Genomic DNA, 6,000 nt, shown 5'->3' on the forward strand with positions numbered 1-6,000 from the left:
GATAAATCTAAAGTTACGTCTTTTCGTTGCAGGGAAAAGGGGCATTTCAAGAGGGAGTGCAAAAATCGTGAAGCTACTGGAGCCCAAAATCCTTTTGGAAACAACGATTATCACAAAAAGGCGATTTATCATCAAGTCACACCACCAGCACAGCATCAGGCACAAACTGCACATGGGAGAGATGTGATTGGCGGGTCAAAAAGAGCATGTCTAAGCAAATATGAAAATTTTTCATGGGATAAATATATTCCAACAAACAGCAAAGTGTGTTTGGCAGAACAAGATGATGAAAAGTTGGCTGAAGGTTTTTGTTGGGACGATTTTTGCCCAGATAAAGATCTCATGACCAAAGAGATGTCCAAAAACACTTCAAATGTTAATGCTTTCTTTGCTAATGCCTATGATTTGAAATGTGCAGAAAGAAGCAGGAAAGTCATGGAAGCTGCTGAAGCAAGACGGAGAAAGCTTGAAGAAGAAGAAGAAGAAGAAGAAGAAGAAAGATTAAAAGCTGAAGCTGAAGCTGAGAGAAAAAGAAGAGCTGAATTTTTACGATCAAACAGAACAGTCAAAAAGGTTCTTGAATTTGAAGTAAAAGTTGATGCTGAATCAGTCAAAGTTCCAGAAAAATGCATGAACTGTGATTCTTTAATCAAACAGAACAATGAATTGTTACATAATATAAACAGATTGAAAGAATCATATGATACAATGAACAGAGAAATCAACAAGTATACTGATTCGAGTGGTGAACAAGCTGTGGCAATGAATACACTGAAGATAGCGTATCTGAGACAGCTTGATGATGCAAATTTTCATATAAAGAAATGTGCTAATCTGGAGTTGGAGTTAGCAACACAAAAGATAGAAACTGAGAAAGTTAAAAAGTTATTAGAAAGTTACTGATGTTCTACTTTTGTTGTTGACAGGATTTATCCGGTTGTGGAGAATTTGAAGACGTTTGGAGAAGTGAAGACGTCTGAAGAAAAGAAATCTGTGACAAAAGACGAAGAAAAAGTGAGGACTTCTGGTAAGAAATCAAGTGTGGTCTACAATAGATGTCCGCCCTCGGTCGAAAATGGATATTCACCTCGAAATCCAAATTCCGAGAGAGTCGAAAAAGCAATAAACTTAGAATGGGAGTCTGGGCCGTCGGATAACTTGCCAGGAAATATTGATGTCACGTACACAACATCCGACACTGATCATGAGTCAAAGTTGATAAAAAGTGTGGTCGATCAGGTGTTAGATAAAGATGACAGTGAGGAGTCCAAACCAGAGTCAAAGTCTGGGTCCAATGCGTCAAAGCCGACATTCAAAAAGGACAAACGGGTTTATGATAAAGAGTTTTTGATGTCAAAATCTAATTTGAATGATGAATCATTCAAAGTAGCATACACTTTGAAAGATTCTAACAAATTATATTCTGATGAAGCTTTTCCAATAAGAAGTGTCAGACTTGAAATGATTCAAAAGGTTTTCAAAATAACAGAAATTAATATTTCTGAAATAAAAGATTTAAATCTTATCGGAAAACCTAAACAATACACTTCAAGAGATCAACAAAGAATCAACAAGAAAATGGGTTACAATTGTGGTTACAGTTTTCAAAAGAAACCAAACCATAATCGTAATTTCAAAAAGAAAGGTCTTGGTTTTATTCCACCGAAAAATTATAAAAATGAAAAAATGTATAAACCAAAAACTATGTTTGTTTCAGGGAAAACGTCAGAAGCTGAAAAAGAACAATCATTCAGAAAGCAGTCAAATCAGGAATTCCTTGCCAAGAAGCAAGAAGAACTGAAGAAGAATGATATTCCAAAGAAGATTGAAAAGAGAACCTGTTTTCAGTGTAAAACTGTTGGTCATGTTGCTAGGAATTGTCCGAAGACATTCAAGCCAAAACAGGAAGTCTCTGGTAAAATGAAAGAAAAGGTTGTCGAGAAGACTGAACTGTCAACCCGGAAGTTTACTGGCTTTGAAAATTCAACTTTTGAAAAAGGAGAGTGTTCAAAGAGTGCTTCAAGAAGAAAAGATAATGTGGCAAATCAAAAATGGGTTGTGAAAGGTTCAGGTAATAGTTCTGGTGATGAATTTGATTCCATAAAATCAGAGGAGCCACGTGTTGAGAAGAAGGTTGAAAGAAAAGTTCCAACTATGAATGATGAAAATTTTCCACCGTTGCGTGCTGAAAATTTTAAGAAAAAAGTTGGAAAGGTTTAAATTTCAAATCAATTTTATTCTTACAAGAAGAAATTTGATGTTGAAAAGACTTTCAACGGAAATGTGAAACATATTTTTGGCAAAATGGTCAATGGTAAGGCCAAAGGTGTTAAAGAATTTTACGCTGCCAAAAGAGGGGTTCACAAGTCCGTTAAAAGTAAAGATGAAGAAGTTGTTACACCCAAGGAAGGTCAGGCTTGGGTGGATATATTTTTCAAAGAATAAAAACCCGACTTGCCGGAGATCCCAAGTTGGTAATCGTGGATCAAGAATCGGCATCATTCTTTATCATGTTTGTATAATGTGTTTGAGAAGTTTTTGCAGGACTTGCCGGAACTCCCAGATTTGTAAGCGAGGAGTAGGAATCGGCATCTTGAAAATTCAACCAACAGATGGTAATTGGTTGAAAAACAGGTTTGTATGAACAAGTGGTTCTAATTGATCTTACAAGTGAACCTACAAGTAGTAAATCAAGGACATTAATTTGTACTTGAATTTTTCCTACAAGTGGTTGAAAGACAATATGATGAACCACACCCCCGAAATTTGGCGTTAATAAATCAACAAGTGGTAAAATCCATCAAACTTATTTTCCGAAAAAACCATTTTGATTGAAATAAACTTGAGTGTTTTGAAATCATTATGGGAAAATAGTTTGTTGTGAGGGGGGGTTCTGACTGTTTAAGCCAAACAGGTGGAGAATTGAGACGATTCGATATCAGTTGTCATGTTCTGTATAGTTTGTTTTCAATTTTCTTTAGATGTATTTGAATTTTAGGGGGAGTAAGAAATTTTTAGAAAACCCAAAAACATCAGAAATTTTGAAAAAGTAAAAAACATGATAAAACTGAAAAATGAGTTTTAGTTGCATAAAAGAGAAAATGATAGTACATCAGTGGACTATCACGACATGCTAAAGAAATGTAAAGTCAAAATGTGATAAATAATCTTACTGTGGATGTGTCAGTAGATTTTCGCACATTTAGTAAACTATAACGAGATATAAACCTAAAATCAAACTTGCTTATTCTGTGGGTTAACAAAACTGCTTGGATATATAGGTAACCTCTGAAATCTTGTTTGAAAGGTCCCTTATTCTGAGATACTAGGTCTTTATGGTCAGTGATATCTGGGGTATTATCCCGGGACTTCTGCTGTATGGAAATACTGACCTAGTCCTCGGATAATACTTTCTACAAAAAGCTTTGAAACATAAGCTCGCCCTCAGCATGCTGATGAAACAATAAAATTGACAGTCGCTGCTGTTGTAATTAAAAGATCCTCTAAAGGCGACACACCGAAAGTCAAAGCCGTCATCTCTCTGCGTATACGGAAGTATCGACCTGAGCTCTCATGGCCCTCGCACATAACCCCTTTACAGATATCATCTGTGGTATACTCACCTGTAAGACTGAATATTGGGATCTGGATACGGGAGTATATTCAAGTAGTGGGACACACGGATAAGTTTAAGTACCTAAGACACTAATTGCGTATCTCGAAACAGTTGAAATTTGTGTGAAAATTTAAGAGGACAAACATACTGACAATCTAGGTAAATTGTTTAGAACTTAAAATGAAATCAAGCTTAACGGTGTTGATGATATGTCTCAGAAACTGATATGATCCTCTTGCACGAACTCACAAAGATACTGTTTGTAAATATTTCATTTCTGCATTTTCTCGTGTTTTTACATGTAGTGTTAGTTACTTTGCTTTTGAAAAATCCAAAAAGATTTTCGACAACTGGTGTTGAGAAGCTGATTTTCGAAGTTCAAAGTGCTAAACTTGAAGAACAGGATTGGGAGAGTGTATGTGATGTTGTTAAGTTTGTTTGAAAATAGCCAGTAAAAGATCTTGAATGTAAAATTATTTTTGGAAATTCTTGCAAAAGTTTCTAAATTGATTTAAAAGATTTAATCTTTAAAGAAACTTATGTTTGGGTAGAAATTGTGCAGGTATATATGTGCCAGGTGATAATCCTGAGATAGATTAGAGTCAGGTAACGATCTTGAACCTGATGGAAGCCTGTCCACGATCTTAGAATGAAGCTGTGAATTCCAGACTACGATCTCAGCAGATTGAGAGGGGGAGTCTGAAGACACCATGTCAACATCCGAGAGAGAGGAGTTTGTTGATGATGAAGAAAGAGATCGAGGAATCTTGAAATGACGAATACTTCAGAGGAAGATTGAAGACTGATAAAGACTATATGTTGACAATTGAAGACTCGAAGACTCCGTCAACATCCGAGGGGGAGTCTGTTGGTGCACTACGTCTGTCGACTACGTCTTATATCGAGTCTAGAGTTGTATAGGTTAGATATGGCACGAAATCCTAGAAACATGTGGTTGAATAGGTTTCGCTTATGTGTCAGTGTCTAGGTTTCGCTTATGTGTCAACTGTCATAGTTTCGCTTATATGTCATTAGAATAGTTCCGCTTATGTGGTAAATGAAGTAGTTCCGCTTATACATACATGTACGTACAAGCGAAACCTGCTCATCTATATATAGGGGGCTGTTCAAGCGAAACTAGACACATAGTTAGAGGTGTTTTTCTTCCGGCGAGCCACGAAGTGCTGTCAGAACGTGTACTCGTGTTATTGATCAATACAACAGCAAATTTAAGTGAATCCAACTGAAATAGTACCAAATCATTAGTTTCCGCCTCTTGATTTGGATAGGAATTCTTCTGATCGACTCAATCAGGGCCGAACGCGATCCTACACGCGGGCCGCGTAGGCCTTAGACAACTCTTACGCGGGCCGCGTAAGAGTATCAGGTGCAGAAAAATCTGCACAACTACAGGTTAGTCAGGTTACACCGCCTTTGCATGCCATTTTTCGAATCCAGGAGCTGAGCCAACAGTATTACATGCATAGGGGACACCTGGGATCATCAGAAATCAGTTGTAGGCATGTGTGGAATGATCTTGTGAATTATATTTGGCTATATAAGCACTTCTTGTTTGCTAGTTCTTTTGCTCATTCACAAAAATTATTCAAATTCACTTTCTGGAGCTTTCTGGACTTCAAGCAAGTCTCCCTCAGCTCCTAATTCGTGCTAAGAGTCTTTGTAAGCATTCTTAGCCTCTCTAGTTCAAGATTTATTAGTCTAATGACCAAAAGTCAAAGCCGCCGTAATTAAGCTTTGACTTAGTGATTAATCACTAATGGTCCAGCCATTATTCGAATTGAAAGTGGCTATGAGTTGGTAATTATGTGGGTAATAAACCCTTAAAAGGGCACCCACTGATTATCACTCTAACTTGGTCAATTGTCGGGTCAAACTTAATATTAAAAAGTCAACATAAGCTATTTTTACAAATAAATCCGTATCTGATAATGTAGAAGTTATGAAACATGTTTTAACATTAAAATAACTTGGTAAATGATGTAAGAACATGTCTAAGCATGTTCAACCCGACAATTCTGAGTTTAGGCTCGGTTTGGAACCAAAAGTCCCAAAAGAAGACTTTTGCTTTGACTTTCAGTTCTAACCCGATTTAGCTTGTTTTAGATATGCCTGTCACACCCCCAGAATCCACATGCGGAGTACCACCGCTTGGAGGCGTGACTGACCAGGATCTAAACCATCAATCACATTGAACCCATAAGATTAGGTGAATAATACTTTCATTTAAAAACAACAAGTGTTACAATATTACAATGTTTCACAGTTTACAGCGGAAGCATATTTAAATCAATGAGTGTTTATAAAACCGCACGTAAGTTCTTAGTTCTTGTGTTGCGTTTCCATGTGTCTCAACCCATGACCAC

The sequence above is a fragment of the Helianthus annuus genome, chromosome 7 (assembly GCF_002127325.2).
Source record: "Helianthus annuus cultivar XRQ/B chromosome 7, HanXRQr2.0-SUNRISE, whole genome shotgun sequence".
Taxonomy (NCBI): Eukaryota; Viridiplantae; Streptophyta; class Magnoliopsida; order Asterales; family Asteraceae; genus Helianthus; species Helianthus annuus.